The sequence below is a fragment of the Eptatretus burgeri genome, chromosome 12 (genome assembly GCF_056783735.1).
Source record: "Eptatretus burgeri isolate ZD-2024b chromosome 12, Ebu_testis_v1, whole genome shotgun sequence".
In the NCBI taxonomy this organism is placed as follows: Eukaryota; Metazoa; Chordata; class Myxini; order Myxiniformes; family Myxinidae; genus Eptatretus; species Eptatretus burgeri.
Window position 1 is genome coordinate 67,997,436 of NC_140972.1, and position 20,440 is coordinate 68,017,875.

A 20,440-nucleotide genomic window follows, 5' to 3' on the forward strand; every position below is an offset into this window, starting at 1 on the left:
CCCCAGAGCAGTTCGACACCATCAGTGAGAGGTAAATCCGAAGTAGCACTTCCACGTTTGGGAAAGTATCGGTGAGTTTTCGCTCGATGAGAAAACTGTACATCTCGAGTTCAGTACGGCCCGAGTCTGGCTCTGACTCCTTCATCATGGCTTGGAACTGAATCATTTCTTCTATGAGGTCAGGTGATAGATCTTCCCGATACAGCTCGATGAGCTTCGAGCATGACTCTCGAATCTGCTCCACTTCGAGTTGAACAAGAGCACGCAGGAATCCAAATATATCGCTCATCTCGCTGTAAGCGTTTGTACGCTTTTGCAACTGCGACAGCAGTATGTCAATCACTGCAACGTATCCACTGATGCGAAAGGACTCCTTGGCGTCTAGTTCGACTTCTGGAGTGTGTCCGTAGTCCAAGGGAGCAAGGCGGACATTACGCTTTCGTCTACGCGATCCGCGAGTGAATTCCTCCGTACCTGAGCACTCCACTCCGTCAACAACGAATGTATCAAACTGATTTCGTAATGACTGCACGAAGCTCGCCAGTGACTTTAGGAGCTGCACGGCTGTGTTGAGATCGGTAGTTTGCCACTGAAGGGTTTTACTCGTACGATCAAATCTACCAAGGACAGTAGACCAGAAACCAGCATAGAACCCTATCTCGGGCATGCACATCGTTTGGTGAAGTGTCTCGGCGGTGTTTCTTGTTTCACTATTCAGTTGTTCATCGTTTGCGATTTCATCAAGGACATCCATGATTTTGCTGTAACCGTCTATAAGAGCTCGGGTTGCATCAGAATGAGCCGACCAGCGAGTGTCGCTGAGGCGCTTTGGTACTTGCAGACCTTTGGCTTTCAGGGCATCAAATAATCTGGCGTAGAGCGACGTGGAAGCTGTAAAAAAATACATACACTTGTTCCACGAATTCAAGGAATGCTGCTGCAGGTCAACAGCATCCCACGGCCGACTGACCGACAAAGTTCAGTGAGTGCGTCACGCATGGCACAAATATTGCGAGAGGGTTCTCCTGTTTGATCATTCCCTGCATCCCATTGTATCGGCCACTCATATTAGATGCGTTATCGTAAGACTGTCCTCGGCAGTTAGCGATGTCCAATCCAGTGGCTTTCAAAAAATCCAGTAATGTAGTTGCTTGCTGGAGTCCAGTGTGTCTTGTGTTGCTCAGAAAGGTCATGTAACGCTCCACTGGAGCCTCGTTCTCGGTGTATCGTTGAATAATTGTGAGCTGGTCGATGTGGCTTATGTCAGGAGTAGAATCGACTGACACAGAGAAGTATTTTGCCTCTTTCACACGAGTGACGATGTTATCCAGAACAGATTTTCCGATGATGGAGACTAACTCTTCACATGTCATAGATGATAAGTAGTTGGTGTGGCCACTACCTTGGTTGGCATATTTCTGAAGGTGCTGTGCCAAAAATGGATCATATTCCGCAAGTAATTCCATTAAACCAAGGTAGTTACCATTCGTCCGTGAACCAACAATTTCATCCGATCCACGGAATGCTAGACCACGCTCAGCGAGAAATTATATCACGCTCACACTTCGTTTCATGCACCTCCCTTCAATAGGACACAATCTCACTCACCTGTTTGACGAGTTCAGTGTCCACACGACTTGCGGATGTTGCTCTGTCTGACAAGTGGATGATAGTCGCACAATGTACATGCGAACACTCATGCACCTCGATAGAACGACTGGCATGCTTCCAGTCATTGAATCCTTCCCCACCCAGGGCAGTAGCGCCTCCAAAGAGCTTGCAAGCGATGCAGTACAGTTTTCCGGTTGATGTGGAGAAGTAAAGCCAGGACCTTTTCACAGACTCTCCGTTTTGTAGTCCACGGTAAAAAAGATTCTTGGAGCAGCAGCGTTTCCTACCTTCAACGAACTGTATGAATGAATCAAAGGTACCAGTCTAATTCTGCAGGGGCTCCAGATCTCGTGATGCCCAGTAGTCGATCATCTCTGACGATGGTCGCTAAGGAGGCCAACATCCAATGCAATTCGCAAAGCCAGGTCCACGATAAGTCAGTATATCTCGCGCTTCTTCATCTGATGCATGTTCTTCATCGGTGGAACCTTCCGAGATGTTGGGCGAATCTTGATGCAGGGGTTGCGTTGCCAAATCCGCTTGTTCTGTCTCTGTTGGTGTTCCAGCCTCTGTCATGGACGAATCGCCTGTTTGTGCAGGAGTGAAAAACTCTGCGATTTTCTGGGTCTTGTCGACGACGGCCTTGTGTCTTTCATCTTTTTCCTTGGAACGTTTCCACTTTTGAGCACCACTGTCATATTTCTGTGGAGCCCTGGATTTGTGCCTGTTGTCACCGAAGCCGCTCATTGTGGTTTCTGCAACTGGTAGGTACCGAGTAACCGAGATATTGTCAGAGTGCACGTGGGACGTACTAGAATCACGAACAACAAGTATTTTTCACACACCTGGAACATAGAAAGTCACACCGTGTTACTGTGCTGTGCATGCCAGTAAGCAGGGTACTGACAGCGTTCCCTGCCAGCCGCAGTTTCAGTGTGTACAATACTACCCCTGCCGGCCGTGTGCTGTGCTGGCCTGGCCTAGTTTTACCACATCGACTTTCAACTTTTCACCTCTCCTCTGGCTGAACCTCTGTATTCCGTCTGTGCTTGCTGGGCTCTGGTGGGCAATGCCGTAGTTAGTTGGTCACGCTCAACCATCCGAAGCATCGATGATCGATCCGAATGTGGGCCCCAATACCCGAGGCTTGCCCCGGGAATTTTTGACCACGTTGGATCCATTCTGTGGACCACGGAAGAAATGGCTTGAAAAACCCAAAGCTTGAAAAGGACCCTCACAATGGCGGACATTTTTGAAAAGATATCCTTACAAAAAGTTTGCAATCTTCATTCACCGACAATAAAACTTTAGAAGCACATTTTCAAGGGATTTTCAAAATGTCATCGAAATTGGGGGGGGGGCTAAATGTGGGGGGCCCCGGGGCCATGGCCCACCTGGCCATCCCTAAATCTGGTAGTGCCTTCAACCACTCTTAAAAAGAGAGAATGGAAATAGGAATAGAATATTTTATATCTTACCTATTAAAATTCTGAGAACATTTTACTCAACTTTGTTTTTTATTTGAGTGTCAAATATAAAGGTAAAAACTGCATCGGAATACACTCTCAGTTGTTGCATCCTGAATCACCAGCAAAATAGGGATTTGGGTTCGATATGTCTCAAAATCTATTTATTCGAAATGTCTTTTCATTAGAGAACCACCTCGGTGCGTCGAGTCTGGCATTTCACTCAGGCTGACAGGCAGGGACTCCAAGCAGCCACCAAACTTCTAGACTGGTCTCCCATCTCTACTTTCTCCAACATCAACTCGTCCTGGGAATTATTTCAAAGAAACTTGCTCTCCCTCCCTCAAGCACAGATTTATCCCATCTCGTCTTCAGTTGTCCTACCCTTCCTCCCGGCCTCCCGTCCATGGTACACTGAAGCTTGTGGTGAGGCAGATGTCGTGAAACAACTTGCCTTCACCTCATGGAAGGCAAATCCTACTGAAGGCAATCTCAGTTCCTTCCACAAAGCTTGGAACAAGTGTATGTCTACCCTCAGGAGAGCCAGAAAACAACATCTTTCCAATTTCAAGTCTGAACGCTCAAACCTGTCTCCCTCCTTCAAATCCTGGTGGTGTCTAGTTAGTTAAGTCTGTTTCTGGTGCATGTTCCCCTCCATGACCTCAAATGACTGCACAGCTGACACTGCATGGGTAAACGCTGAATGCCTAAACTCCATGTTTGCTTCTAAATCTTGTGTCCCAAATCCAACACTTTCTGTACCCACCTTACCCAGTCGCACCCAGCTGTTCGTGGACTCTATGTCCTTTTCTCCTGACAAGGTGGAGAGCTTGCTGTCAAACCTCAACCCAGATTCTACAACCGGTCCAGAGAGCATCAGCCCACGTTTCCTGAAAACCTGCTCTACTGCTCTTGCTTGCCCTCTCTGTTCTATTCATCCTCTCATTTGCTCAAGGTCATCTGCCCTCAACAATCAGCAAACATTCCTGCTCTGAATAAAGCATCTGCAAAAACAGATCCATGTAACTACAGACCAATCAGCCATCTCCCAATCATCAGCAAGGTTATGGAATCCATCATCGCATCAGACATTAAATCCTTCCTCTTCTCCAATGGTTTGATTTCTGATCACCAATTCAAATTCTCTCTGGAAAATCCTCTTTATCTCTTTGCTGATGACTCCACCCTCTGCCATACCATCTCTCATCCCTCAGATCAGCAAGCATCTGCCTCTTAACGCTCTGCAGATATGGATAAAATCACAAGCTGGTTCAACATGTGGAACATGTCTTTCAATCCTTACAAATCTCACACTCTGACTATGTCTCTCCGAAAAGACCATCTGGAACCCCCCCTCCCCCATCTAGTTTCTCAACAATCCTCTTGAAGAAGTCCTTCCTTTCATTCAAGCTTTTGGATCTCACTATCTGCCATGACCTTTCTTGGGAAAGCCACATTTCCAACCTGGCCTCCAAAGCCAGTCACCGACTGGGAATCGTCCGTTGTGCAAAGTCCTTCCTCGGCACACCTGAGCTCCTGACTACAAAGAAAGCTTTCGTCCACAGCTTGATGGAATACTGCTCTCCACTCCGGGCTTGCGCTCCTGCCTCTCACCTTTCTCGGCTTCACCCTGTGAAAACCAAGGCATTTAGGATCATTCGTATCTCCCACGATGAGGCTGAGTCTTTGGGTTCCTCACTCTCTCACCACAGGCAGGTCGATGGTCTTTCTGTCTTCTACCATCTCCTCTCCGGTCTCACCACCTCCTGCTCTGTCTGCAATATGTTCCCCCCATATTTCCGCATGGCGCTTAAGGTCAGCCAGAAACACCCTTCTGGTAAAACTACCAAAATCAAGAATCACTGCTCACCTTCACTCATTCATTCCTCTTTTTCCCCACCTTTGAAACAAATACCCACACTCTCCTCAATCCCACTCTTCCTTCCAGGTGTTCAAAACAGCTGTTCACCACCATCTCTTATCTTCCTCCATCCAAAACCACGATCTTTTCTACCCACGCTAATCCACCCCAAACCCACCTCTTTCAAATTCCCTGCTTTACTTCCTGAAAGTCCCTGTCATGTAAGGACCTGAAAGTCCCTGTAGGATTGATGCGATGGCCATCTCTTTTACCCTGTGTACCTCACCCCATCCCCCTCCCTTCCACAGATCTCCTCGTGTCTGTTCTCCACTGTTTTTTTCTTCCCTCTCCTGCTCCTCTTGTCTCCTGATCCCCTTGTTGTATGTTCTGTGTGTTAGCTCTCATATGAGCCTCGACATTGTTTAAAAAGCATATAAAAAAGTCAAAACTGAAGGCACCACCAACCGGTGATATTGTTGACCAATGCCCACACAGTCCCGGAAGAAGACCAATGAAGGGGACTTCATCCTGGGATTGCACAGGTATCGTGTCCCAGGTGTTCATCACCTGATAAGAACGAGGAAATTGTAATTTATTTTATCATTTAAAGTGAATTATTTATAGTGGATGAAAATTATTCCATTTAATTAAGTATTTTAATTCCATGTTAATCAATTATTTATGATGAGATAACATATTACCTTTATACTCTTGAGTTCAGGCACAATGTCCTCTTTTTTTCAATCATAATGCATATACGATCGCGTCTTGAATGTTCATAATGAGCATCCTGTCGCGTCGATGGGTCTCACTAATGTCACTTGTTGTGCCGGGAGTTTGTACTACTCCTGAAGAGTGCTGAGCTTACCAAATTTACATTGTGTTTAATCAATTGTTCTTTAAGGCCCAGTCACACCTTGAAGTTTTAGCCAACGTATGCCGATTTTTGAATTTTTTTTCTAAAACGCTGGCACACGTTGAATACGTTATGGGTAAGTTTTGATAACATTGAGAGCACGCTGAAAAACACTGCCATACGTCGTTGTACGTTGGCTTTAAACGTTGTACTTTTCGGTTGTCCTCAAATTTTTTCATGCTTGAAATTTCACGACGTATGCCGGCGTATGACTCACACGTTCCGCTACGCTGGCCACAAGTTGTATGCACGGTCTGCGATCGTTGACAGACGTCAACACATGCTACTTGTAAGTTAATCATAAGTTGAGACACGCCGAGGTAATGTTTAGCGTACCCGAAACTTATTTCTAACCTATGATTAACGTGTTGTTGGCACGTTACGCGATCTTTGCCACACATCGACAGACGTTACTTTTAAGTTACTCATAGGCTGAAAGACGTCGGTATAATGGATCGTCCTTGCGTCAGCGTCCACGGCCACGGCCAGGACACTTATTTGCAGCATTCTTCAAACTTTTCTTCGGCATGACGAGGATGTTCACACTTCGATGTCTAGCTTGGCTATGATTCCAATTGTCCATCGGCAGCGTCTATTTAAAATAATCGAGTTTGAGCGTTTTAACACGTTCAGAAGAAACGCTTCATATTTCAAAACCTCAGCGTCAAAAAACAAAGGCGAGTGACAGCAATTTAAATCGTTCATTGTAAACAATGAAAATAGCTGAGTGGTACCGTTTAAAAGTCGTTGAGTGTAAAAAAAATCCAATTGTTGAGCGCAATCGTCTACTTTCAATAGTGGAGATGCAGCCATTTAAATCGTTGAGTGGCAGCCTATGAACCTACCCGTGGACACGCGGACGCAAGGAGGATCCATCATAACCCACCCCCCCCTCAAACTCACCTACTACTGCCAACATGAACAAACTACTACTAATACTAATACTAATACTGATACTGATACTGATACTGATACTGCTGACATGGACATCGACTCAAAAAGGAACTCGAAAACACTGTTGGGTTCCCTTTTATGAGCAGCATTTTTATATACCAATTCCCAAAACCGCTGGGAACACGTCTTTATATGGCAGTTGTAAGCTAGAAACACGTTAATTTTTTTTTTTTGTCGACCTGAAGACGTCATTGGAATACGTCTACATACATCGATGTGTGTTGGGACTACGTAAAGAATTGGTTCAAAGCACGTCAAACATAAGTTAGAAATAAGTTTCGCGTAAAAAAGACATTACCGCGACGTGTTTCGACTTATGAGTAGCTTATAAGTAGCGTTTTTGGACGTGTGTAAGCGTCCACATATCGTGTGTAAAACTTATCCCCATCGCATGCGGAACGTGTGTCATACGCCGAGTACGTCGTAAAATTTTGAACATGTTTAAAATTTCTTGACGTACTCTACTTACTACGACGTATGATAGCGTGCTTTAGCGTTCTACTCACGTATACCAAACTTACTCATACCGTATTTGACGTGCTCCAACGTTTTAGACACATTTTTCTTAGGTCGGCATACGCTGGCAAGATCGCCAAGGTGTGACCAATGTTGACACTTCCATTTCTACGGCAGTTATGATTCGAATCGTTGTGCGTCAGCCTTTTAATAGGCTACGTCACGACATCGTCTGCGATGCGTGCAACGCGCTATGCCGAAGTTAGACTATCGGTGGGCATCGGTTGTGTAGGCCGACAACAGGTTCAGCATTCGTTGGTATAAGTTATCTATAACACAACGAAACGTTCTGTGTCCATTACTAATAAGTTATGCATACGACCAACTCGTTATGAATACGTCCGAATCTTAAAAAAAAAACATCAAAAGTTCAACGTAAGCCAGCGTTTTACATACATTTTAATACGTTGCCATCGCTGGCTAAAACGTCAAGGTGTGACCGGGCCTTTACCATTAACAAAATCCAAAGTATCACTCCAATATGAGGCTGAAGTTGGTGATGCAATGCACAAGGATGGGGGGGGGGGGGGATCAAAAGGTGGGAAAACATCTCTTCTAGTTAGTTATAATGGGGATGATTCAAAGAAATACAGGGATAAGGGTAGACAAGACGCTATCAATAAAATGGATGGACCAAGCAGTTGACAGGTACAAGTAGGGGTGAGGGGGCACATAAACGTATGTACAAGGAGAGAAATAACCACTATGGCACCAAAAATAAAATACCAGGACTCGCACAATAATGGGGAACGAGTGAAAGCTTGAGTAAGGCACAAGCTGGTTTTGGGACCGGTGTGGCACATGCAGGCAGGTGTGGCACAGGGCTGGTGCAGCACGGTGCTGGTTTGGCATAGGGCTAGAGCAGTGGTTCTTAACCGGGGGTACGAAGCATCAAAGCAGGGGGTACGATATATGCTGTCAAATTCAATACTGTATAGTACTTAAATTCCAATAATAATAATAAATAAATAAATAACTAATAAGAAATTTTTAGACAGGGGGTATGGGGAAATATTATGAAAGCTCAAGGGGTATGAGCACATAAAAAGGTTAAGAACCACTGGGCTAGAAGGTCGTGATGAGGAGAGGTATGGAGATGTGGAGAGGTGGTTAAAGAAGAAGAAGAAGAAGAAGAAGAAGAAGAAGGAGAAGAAAAATAAAAGAGTCGAGGGATGCAGCCTCTGCAATGATCCAACTCTAACTGCCGTGCACAGCACATCTATGACCCTCATAAACTTTGGGGTCACCTTTCATACACAGTGTGTCCTTATGATTGGCCGCCCATGGATGTGGGCATGCCATCTTCTGGCCATCCCACACTACAGTGTGGCCCCAAGAAAACATATTGTGCCCCCCTTACCAAGGCTCCACAGCTGACCTCGCAGCCATAGCCTGTGGGTGTGCTGACAAAGCATGGTTTCCTCTGAAAGTGAAATGTGTTTTGCAGTTGTGCCTTAGTGCCCAAGTCCTCACCCAGCCTCACCCAACAATAGGAGGTCTTACACAGCAAACATACTTCATACCGTCATAAAGTTACGATTACCTCCCCAGTGCACATTTTACAATATGACTTACCTCTGGACAAACAGCTACAGTTCCTTCAGAAGGTATTCACACCCCTCGACTTTTGTCACATTTTGTTGTGTTACAGCTTAAATTTGAAAATGATTAAATTTAATTTTTTTCTCATTGATCTACACAAAATACCACAAATGACAAAGTGAAAACATGTTTTTCAAAAGTTTTTGCAAATGAATTAAAAATAACAAGCTGAAATGTTTTGTGTCAATAAGTATTCAACCCCCCGAATCCATACTTTGTTGAAGCACCTTTAGCAGCGATTACAGCTTCAAGTCATCTTGGGTGTGTCTTTTGCACATCTGGATTTGGGGATTTTTTTTCCCATTCTTCCATGCAGATTTGTTCAAGATCTGTCAACTTAGATGAGGAACATTGATGAACAGCAATCTTCAAGTCTTTCCACAGATTCTCAATGGGATTCAAGTTTGGCCTTTGGCTAGGCCACTCAAAGACTTTCACATTCTTATTCTGAAGCCATTCCAGTGTTGATTTGGCTGTATGATTGAGGTCATTGTTCTGTTGGAACATAAATCTTTGCCACAGTTCAAGGTCTTTTACACTCTGAAGCAGGTTCCCCTCAAGGATTTGCCTGTATTTGGCTCCAACCAATGTTCCCTCTATCCTTACAAGTCTCTCAGTCCCTGCTTCTGAAAAGCATCCCCATCGCATGATGCTGCCACCACCATGTTTCTTGGTAGGGATGGTGTTAGATGGGTGATGAGCTGTGCTCGGTTTCCACCAGACGTAGCGCTTTGTATTCAGGCCAAAGAGTTCAATTTATTCCTCATCAGACCACAGAATCTTTTGCCTCATGCTCTCAGAGTCTTTCAGGTGCCTTTTTGCAAACTCCAGGTGTGCTGCCATGTGCCTTTTTCTCAGGAGTGGCTTCCGTCTGACCACTGTCCCATAAAGCCTAGATTTGTGGTGTTGCAGAGATTGGTGTCCTTCTGGCAGGTTGTTCCGTTTCAGCCAAGGAACTCTGTAGTTCTGTCAGAGTGGTCATTTGGTTCTTGGTCACCTCCATGACCAAGGTCTTTCTTGCCCAGTTGCTCAGTTTGCTGGGACGGCCAGCTATAAGAAGAGTTTGGGTAGTTCCATCTTCTTTCCATTTCTGAATGATGGAGCTCATTGTGCTCTTGGGAACTTCAAACATTCGAGAAATTGTTTTATGCCCTTGGGAACTTCAAACACACTTCCTTGGACTCCATGGTAGAGTTTCTGCTCTGACATACACTGTCAACTGTGGAACCTTACATAGAAAGGTGTGCTTCTTCCTAAATCATGTCCAATCAATTGAATTGGCCACAGCACAACGACAATAAGTTGAAGAGACAGCTCAAGGATGATGAAAGGAAATTGGATGCACCTGACCTCAATTTGGAGTGTCACAGGAAAGGGGTTGAATACTTATTGATGCAAGACATTTCAACTTTTCATTTTTAATTGATTTGTAAAAATTTCAAAAAAAAAAGTTAATACTTTGTCATTATGGGGTACTTTGTGTTGATCGGTGACAAAAAAATTTAAATATATTTCATTTTCAATTCAGGCTGTAACAACAAAATGTGACAAAAGTCGGGGGGTGAGAATACTTTCTGAAAGTACTGTATAATAGTGGGGTAACTTAGCTAAATATAGCATAACACTTGTGCATTTTGTGAGGAAAGCACCAAATTTGGCACACTAGTAGCCTATCCTATTATGAACAGATTTGGGTATTGGACCATCTCAAATTCAGCCGCTGTTGGCTGTGGCAGCCATTTTCCACTGCCATCAAAAATTTTGATATGGCCCAATATCCAAATCTGTTCATAATAGGATAGGCTACTCGTGTGCCAAATTTGGTGCTTTCCTCACAAAATGCACAATTGTTATGCTAAGTTTCCCCACTATAATGGGGGGAAATCTATGTGATACGATCACATAGTCCACACTATTCTTAACAAGATCAAATTATGAAACTAACCCTTTAACATGATGCCCAGCACTCCCTCACCCACGCGCCACATTCCACACAACAAACAGGACAGTTCGTCTGATCACCATTCTTCATAACGTTACACCTTTTGAAGGCACTGCACGAGGAAGAGGAGATTGGGACCATACTCTGTGCAGAGCGTTGGTGCTGCTTAAGCAGTCTCCTTAGCTATTGGACACAATCCTGAACGGGTCGCCACACTGACACAGTATACCAGCATGCTAGCACTCATTTTGCCAACCTCGGAAGGATGACAGGCCGAGTTAACCCCACCTGGTATTAATTTAACAGCTGAGCAGGATTTGAAGCCAACACCCTAACTACCCTAACCATGAAGCCAACACCAGGTATACTGCACAAGGATGGTGGTTTTAGATGAATTTGACTCAAAATGAACAAATGTATGACCAGACATTTCATAGAGCAGGTCAGGTCAGGTCAGGACAGATATAGGAGCATGCGCCGGAGCAGCACGTCGCTGCGTCCACTTTCCGCTGACACTCCAGGAACCTCCGTCTGGCCATCCCCCAGGCAGATGCCTGGCCCATCCCCATCTCCTTGAGATGCTGATGAACCTGCTGCAACCATGAGGCATGTGGTCGGCCCATTGGTCTCCTCCACTCACAAGGCTCCTTCGCTGAGAGAATCTGGTGAGCAGGATCAGTGTTAGGAAAACAAACCACATGTCCAGACAGCTGCAGCTGGTGCTCACGGACTATGTAGGTAAGAAATCTCATCGGAGTCCCTCTCAGCAACCTCTCGTTGGACTCAAAGTCCAACCAGCGACAGCCAAAAGATTCTCCAAAGAGACCTGGTACCGAAGGAGTTAAGTCTCCATCTCAAATCCCTGGTCAGAGTCCAAGTCTCACATTCATAGAGTAAGACTGGAAGCATCAAGGACCTGAAGACTCGAACTTTCGTGCTCTTGCACAGATACCAACAGTGTCACACCCCATGATCCAGTGAATCCATGACTGCACAGTCCCGACCCAGACGTCTATTGACCTCTGGCTCACAGCCAGCAGAGATATGAATATCACTGCCAAGGTAAGTGAATCTCTCTGTGACCCCAACATGGGTAATTGAAACATGTGTCACTCATCAAGTGACACCACAAACAAGTACAGACAAGATAGCAGCATCCAAGATGTAATTGAAAGCCTGGAAATTTGTTTTGACCTAGGAAACCCATAATCCCAGTGGCTCTGACTCCTCATTCAGCACATCAAGGGTCCCCAAAAGGATATCCAGAGTCTCTGCAAAGAGGACGGCATCATCTGCGAAATCAATGACAGATATCTTGACATTCCCAAATGCTACCCCGCAGCTTTATCTCTCCGACATCCTCCCCAGAATCCAGTGCATACAAGCATTGAAAAATGTGGGGGCCAGTACACACCCCTGATGAACTCCAGTAACAACTGGAAATGAATTGGAGATGGCATCACCACACCCCACAGCACTCTCAGTCCCAGAGTAGAGTTCAGACATCAGATTGATCAGTTTTGGTGGCACCCCATGAAGACCAAGAATCCCACAGAGGTCATCCCGATTCACTGAATGAAACATTTTACAGGGATCAACATAGGCTGCAAGCAGCCATGCCCAAACTCTTGCCTGCGTTCAGTGAGGACCTGAAGAGCAAGGATACGGTCAATCGTTGACCTACTTGGTGTAAAACCTGACTGATCTAGATGCTGGTGCTTAAGATGCTGGTGCTTAAGATGCTGGTGCTTAAGCATAAGATGGTGCTTATCTAGATGCTGGTGATGCTGATCTAGATCCTGAAGAGCATGGCAGATGGTGGTGAACCCTTTCAATAATTATCTGAGCAAAGAACTTGCCCAGCACCGAGAGCAGCATTACCCCTCTGTACTTGTTGCAGTCTTGGTGATCACTCTTCCCTTTCCAGAGAGGGACAACAAGGCCCTTCTTCCAGTCAGTTGGGATGATGCCTGTGCTCGAGGCAGAGCACAGAACTGCATGCAACAACACAAATATAGCATTTCACCCAGCCTTGAGAAGTTCAGCATGGATGCCACAGATCCCAGGAGCATTATCCCATTTCAATCAGTTCACCACAGCCTGTGCTTCCACGAATGAAGGTGGATCACAGTTTATTGGAGGGTCAGCAATAGAGATAGTAACACCCCTGATATCCAACTCGACAGCTGGTGGATCAGGCTGGGACAGCCGCTCAAAGTAACCGGCCCAGCGGGCCTTCACTTCAGACTTCTCTGTCAAGAGCCCATTACCATCCGCTCTAACTGCAGTACACCGAGGAATGGGCTTGGAGGAATGCAATGTGCGAATTCTCCTGCAAGCAGGAAGAGATCACTTGACCACAGGTGACGCTCTATCTCATCACAGATTCATCGCACATCAGTCTCCTTTTCCACCCTTAGCGAATGTACAGTTTCACTCCTCAGCTCCCTGAACAGTTCAGCTCTGAAATTAAGCCTGGCCCTGTAACTCTGGTCACTGGTATACAGTGTCCCTTGAAAGACAAAATTTTTCTTCGTCCTACGGTGAGTTCCAAGACATTCACTGGAAACATCAAAGATGGTAGTCTTGAAGACACTCCACAACTCTTCAGGATTCCCCAAAGCACCCAGACCCCTCAAATCCCCACTCAGCCTGTTTGCATACTCTTGGGCTACCCTCTCATCCTTGAGTGAGCCAAAGTCCAGCCAAGGCTGGGATGGTACCATTCTCTCAGATTTAAGCTGAAACTTCAGAGTTGCTACCACAAGACTGTGGTCGGTATTGAACAACTGAGCACTCCAGTCAACCCTGCAGTTCTGGATCATCCTCCAGCGACCATCAGGGAGCACATGGTCAATCTCCTTTTCCGCACCACCAGTGTTGGAATCCCAAGTCCAGCGATGAGCCTGTGGGTGCTGAAACCATGAACCAACCACCCAAAGTCCATGACTTCTTGTAAAGTCAAGGAATTTAGTGCTATTCTGGTTCACAGTTCCAGACCCATGGGGCCCAACATATGTCTCATAACCATCCCTATCAATACATTCAAATTCCCCAATACTCGAAGAGTATCTTGCCTGGGGCACTGATCAACGACAAAATTGAGCATGGCATGGAATGCGTCCTTCATGTTAAGATCACTCACGTGAGTCGGAGCATATACAGAGACCAGGGAAACGACACCCAAGGAGTGACAAATCCTGAGTCTCATCATGCACTCGTTGACCAGTGTTACCTCAATTATCATTGGAGTCAGCTTATTGGACACGGATACAGCAACTTCTTGGGCATGGTAACCATCAGAGCGACCAGACCAATTGTAAGTGTAACCACCCACCATTATCTCGCCAATATCTAGTCTCTGAACCCCAGAGAGTGCTGCAATACCGATGTTCAAACACTTGAGACAGGTGATCATCCTCTCTTTGAGATAGGACATTCCAGGCACCGACCCAAAGGGACTGCCTCAGGTTAACCCAAGGAGACCGCTGTCTGGTGGACGACACCTCAGCACCACTCTGCCACACACCTCCACAATCTGACCCTGAAGGTTTTCCCCATGGTTTTCCTCCTATCATCAAAGAATTGGGATCCTGAAAGCTTTGCCCCAATCCCTTCATCTGGTCAGCTGCCCTGTGGAGGACAGCAGCACAGGAGGAACTCCCATGGAGTGGGTTTTCAGATTTCCTTACATTTGTGGGTTTTGCGGAGTGAAGGTTTATGGTGGCTGGAGTGCAAATCCTTCCACCGACCTCCTAAAAAAAGTAAGCCAAGTGCAGGAGGATGTCCGCAGACACAGTTGGGCACTAGATATGGATGATGGCCATTGGCTCACAATGAGCTCCTCCGCCCTTTGCAAGATTTTGTTTTTAATCCTGCTTGGTGTCCATATCATACACCCTCCTCACCAGAAAACCTGGTGGGGTAGAAGGTTTTGGCGCTGACAACCCGACCATGGAACAGGTTAGTACAGGTTTACTTGGTACCTGGAGCAAGTCACAGATCTAATGTGGCTTGGCCTGACACATTGAGAAGGTCAGGTATGGGAGCATGTGCCAGAACAGCACGTCGCTGCGTCCACTTTCCGCCGGTACTCCAGGGGCCTCCGTCTGGCCATCCCCCAGGCAGATGCCAGGCCCATCCCCATCTCCTTGAGATGATGGTCAACCTGTTGCAACCATGAGGCACGTGGTCGACCCACTGGCCTCCTCCACTCATGAGACTCCCTCGCTGAGAGAATCTGGTGAGCAGGATGAGAGTCAGGAAAACGAGCCACATGTCCATACAGCCGCAACTGACGCTCACGGACTATGCAGGTAACAAATCTCATCCGAGTCTCTCTCAGCAACCGCTCGTTGGACACAAAATCCGACCAGCGATAGCCAAGGATTCTCCGAAGAGACCTGGTACCAAAGGAATTAAGTCTCCGTCTCAGATCCTTGGTCAGAGTCCAAGTCTCGCACCCATAGAGCAAGACTGGAAGTACCAAGGACCTGAAGACTCGGACTTTCGTCCTCCCGCACAGGTACCGGCAGCGCCACACCCCATGATCCAGTGAATCCATGACTCCCCAGGCCCGACCCAAACGTCTATTGACCTCTGACTCGCAGCCAGCAGAGACATGAATATCACTGCCAAGGTAAGTGAATCTCTCCACGACCTCAACATCCTCACCACAAACAGACACAGACAGGACAGCAGCATCCAAGATGTCACCGAAAGCCTGGATCTTAGTTTTGACCCAAGAAACCCGTAATCCCAACGGCTCCGACTCCTCATTCAGCACCTCAAGGGCCCCCAAGAGGATGTCTAAAGTCTCCGCAAAGATGACTGCATCATCTGCAAAGTCAAGGTCCAAGATCTTGACATTCCCAAATGACGCACCGCAACTTGATCTCTCCGACATCCTCCCTAGAATCCAGTCCATACAAGTGCTGAAAAGTGTGGGGGCAAGTACACATCCCTGACGAACTCCAGTAACAACTGGAAATAAGTCAGAGATGGTACCACCACACTTCACAGCACTCTCAGTACCAGAGTAGAGTTCAGACATCAGATCGATCAGTTTTGGTGGCACCCCACGAAGACCAAGAATCCTCCAGAGGACATCCCGATTCACTGAATCGAACGCTTTACAGAGATCAACATAGGCTGCAAGCAGCCCTTGCCGAAACTCTCGTCTGCGTTCGGTGAGGACACGAAGTGCAAGGATACGGTCAATCGTTGACCTCTTTGGTGTAAAGCCTGACTGCTCTGGACGCTGGTGCTCAAGCAGATGGTGGCGAACCCTATCGAGAATTATCCGAGCAAAGACCTTGCCCGGCACCGAGAGCAGCGTCACCCCTCGGTAGTTGTTGCAGTCTTGGCGATCACCCTTCCCTTTCCAGAGAGGGACAACAAGGCCCCTCTTCCAGTCAGTTGGGATGATGCCTGTGTTCCAGGCAGAGCACAAAACTGCATGCAACGACACGAGTGCAGCATTTCCACCAGCCTTGAGAAGTTCGGCATGGATGCCACAGATCCCTGGAGCTTTGCCCCGTTTCAACTGGTTCACCGCAGCCCGTGTTTCCACAAGCGTAGGTGGACCACAGTTGATTCAAGGGTCAGCAACAGGGATTGTAACACCCTTGACGTCCAACTCGACAGTTGGGGGATCAGCCTGGTACAACCGCTCAAAGTAACCGGCCCAGCGGGCCTTCACTTCAGACTCCTCTGTCAAGAGCCTACCACTCTCTGCTCGAACTGTAGTGCTCCGAGGGATGGGCTTGGATGAACGTAATGCGCGAATTCCCCTGTAAGCGGGACGAGAATCACCTGTCCACAGGTGATGCTCTACCCCCTCACAGATTCCTCGCACATACCCCTCCTTGTCCACCCTCAGTGCACGTACAGTTTTACGCCTCAGCTCCCTGAACAGCTCAGCTCTGCCATTCAGCCTGGCCCTGCGACTCTGGTCAATGGTATCCAGTGCCATTCTGGTTCATAGTTCCTGACCCATGGGGACCAACACACACCTCATAACCGTCCCTATCAGTTCCAGTCGATGCATTGAAACCCCCAAGACTCGAAGAGTATCTCGCCTGGGGCACTGATCAACCACAGACTCGAGCGTGGTACAGAATGCGTCCTTCATGGTGAGATCACTCTCCTCAGTCGGAGCATCTACAGAGACCAGGGAAATGACACCCAAGTAGTGACGAATCCTTCATCTCATAATACGCTCGTTGGCCTATGTTACCTCAATTATCATTGGAGTCAGCTTAATGGACACAGCTCCAGCAACTCCTTGGACATGGTAACCATCAGAGCACCCAGAACAAAAATAGGTACAACCACCCACCATGATCTCGCCACTATCTGGTCCGAACCCCAGAGAGTGCTGCAATACCGATGTTCAAATGCTTGAGCTCAGATGATAACAGAGACAGGTGAACATCCTCTCTTAGGGATAGGACATTCCAGGCACCCACCCGAAGGGACCGCCTCAGGTTAACCCAAGGAGACCGCCGTCTGGTGGACGACACCTCAGCACCACTCCGACACACTCTCCCGCAATCTGACCCAGGGATGTTACCCCGTGGTTTCCCTCCTATCAAAGATTGGGGGTCCCGAAGGCTTTGCCCCAATCCCGTCATCCGGTGAGCTGCCCTGCGAAGGGAAGCTGCACAGGAGGTACTCCCACGGAGTGGGTTTTCAGATTTTTTTGCGTTTTTGCGTTTTGCGGAATGAAGGGTTTTACGGTGGCCGGAGTGCAAATCCTTCCACCAACCTCCTAATAAGAAGTGACCCAACTGCAGGAGGACGTCCGCAGACACAGTTGGGCACTAGATATGGATGGCCGTTGGCTCACAAGGAGCTCCTCCGCCCTTTGACAGGTTTTGTTTTTAATCCTGCTGGGTGTCCATATCCAAACACCCTCCTCACCAGAAAACCTGGTGGGGGAGACGGTTTAGTCGCCGACAACCCGACCATGGAACAGGTTAGTACAGGTTTACATGGCACCTGTAGCAGGTCACAGATCGAACCTGACCTGACACATTGAGAAGAACATTATACATCTAATTTTAATCGATATTAAACATTGAACAGGATTAGGCACTTTTTAGCCAATAAGTTGCAAGCTCACCCAATAATAATTAGTGTGATTCCCTTGATCCCCTCGCAAACTAAACCAAAATGAAGGTGGATCAATCTTTAATGATCAATCAATGATAATGAAGGTAGATCAATCATTATGAATGGATAATTTGGTATTTCAACACAAATGAATTCAGAGATGACAACGATGAAAGTAGGTTCTTGTGCTGAATTGACAATTTTTAAATGCATCATCATTGCAGATATGGACTGACAGGATGATCTAGAGGTACGCATCCTCCCCTCTCAGCTGTCCATTCTGGGTTGGAATCCCGACCCAGCTATAAACTCTCATTCTGGTGTTTCACACACAGAGTGGTTCATCAGTAAGTGCGCTGTCAGTCAGATACACGTTAAACTGGGTGACCCGTTTGCCAACATTAGTTGGTGGATGTTGAAGATGCCATAGTGTCCTTCACAAAGAGTAGGCGAGCTATCGCCTGCAACATGGCCAAATTACAAATTCCTGCTCTAACCAGCAGAGGGCATTGCATCAACGTCACAGCCATACCCTCAGCCAATGATGCTACCACGTAGCCTTGTGCTGCATATGAACGAAGAAGATTACAGATATCACATGAAAGTCTTACCTTGGTCTTACGGAACAAATTCCACCCTTTGTATGAAGGTTACTGGTTATAATTTGGTGATTGTAGAATTTAATCATGAACAAGAGGGACAATTGCTTTGCAATACATGTCTTCTACCGATCTGATATTTTCTATGTTTAAAAAGGGCATAACTCTGTGAAATATTGACGAAACTCCCTGAAACTCGAACTTGCTCTGCAACTTATCATAATAAAGATATGTACCAAGTTTCAATTGAATATGTTAAAGGGTATGGGAAAAAAAAGTTTGAAAAAAAAACCACAGGTGGGACGGATGGACAGATGGATGGACAGATGGACAGAGCAAACCTGTAGTCCCCTCCAGTGAAACCGGAAGGAGACGAATAAGCAAGGGGCCTTATGGAAACCATTGAAAGGTTCAGCATACAGGTTTAAATGTTATGGTAAGTGTTTTTTTTGCCAAAGTAATTTTTGCATGACCATTAGGCCAACCAATGTGCAAAGTCCTTCATATGGCACTAAAACTGCAAAAAGCAAAGCACCGACTCCTGAGATCAATGTCATAGCACTTAAGGAAAGATACGAAGTGAAGAGGGAATACCTGTTTTGATCCATTTTCTCTTCATGGAATCTAAGAGCCAATGGGAAGACGACTCATAATCAGCTTAACGTGCTAACCGAATTAAACAATGTATGCACTTGATGACACATTTTGTGTCAAACGACTGAACCTTCTGTCCTGAGTCCCAATTATTTAATTAAATGTGCTTTCACACATCAGTTTAGTCTTAATTATCCCATTAAAAAAACAACTTGCTGAAAAAACAAAACAAAAACTGAAAACAGTGTTTTCAGACAATTCAGGTTCTCAATGTTGCCTGCTTGTACACGCTTGCAAATGTATCACGGAACCTGCACGTATCCCAGCACATAATATTCAGTTCGCTATTGTAAATCTTCAAAAGTCAAACTTTTTAATCTCATACCAGCAACAAGTACACCTTGCAAGTGACCTTGTAGGAGAACACACGACGGAGATCTGATGCTTCACCAACTCTGAGTTCTGGATACACCTTAATTGGCAATGCTTAATGTAACAAAGCTGCAGGAATATGTGTACATTCCACAGGTTTAAGATCAGAAACAGATTTTTTTTTTTGATATATTTTTCTATTATTCGTCGAGAGAGATATTTTTTTTCACCAGGCAGTATTTGCTAGACCTGGTGTCTTAATGGTTGGAGCGTTTGCTCTGAATGGTTGGTTGGCGGTTTGAACCCCGGCCGAGTCATACCAAGGACTTCAAAAATGGTACGTGCTGCTTCCTCGCTTGATGCTCAGCATTAAAAAACGGAAAGGGCAGGGACAAACAACCATTGTGCAGGCTTGAGAGGCCGAGTGGCCTCCTCCTGCACTGAAGTCCCTTCGAAGGAAACTCATTTTGATCCACTGCCATCTCCATACTTATTCTCAGCTGCCCTGGGGGTGCCAAGAGTCGACCATTGTTTGTATACTGGAACCACAGTACATGTAGATCATTCCAGGTGAAGCTTTCTGATTACCTCTCCCAAGTCATTAATTAGCCAGTTGGGTATTACCAACAATCTGATTATCTCAGGACCAGCTGGAATCCACACCCTTACTATTGCTCGCTGCCTTAATAGAATCTCAACGCACTACATCTGAGATGCCAGCTCAGTCTTCTTACAATCGTGCCACCCCACACCCAGCACAATGCATCAACCACATCTTTAAATAACAAATGTGTTAAACATCAAGTCGAATGTTTTCTGATGCAATGACCGCCTTTGTTAGAGATGTTCGGTATTTGAAAAATATGAAAAGCAATGAGTAGTGTCACTCGG

General features: G+C 46.2%; 1 long non-coding RNA gene across 11 annotated transcripts in view; it reads right to left on the reverse strand.

Moving 5' to 3' along the window:
• The window catches only part of LOC147015838 (uncharacterized), a 192,162-nt gene that overhangs the window by 27,737 nt on the left and 143,985 nt on the right, over positions 1-20,440 (reverse strand). For 2 of the 11 annotated variants that reach the window (XR_015049878.1, XR_015049880.1), the window contains one exon: positions 5,404-5,505. The exons of 8 other annotated variants lie outside the window; for them this stretch is intronic. This is a non-coding gene — a long non-coding RNA (uncharacterized LOC147015838). Of the gene's footprint in view, positions 1-5,403; positions 5,506-19,177; positions 19,212-20,440 lie in introns of those variants that run through there. One more of the 11 variants, XR_015049883.1, reaches the window with a different exon arrangement.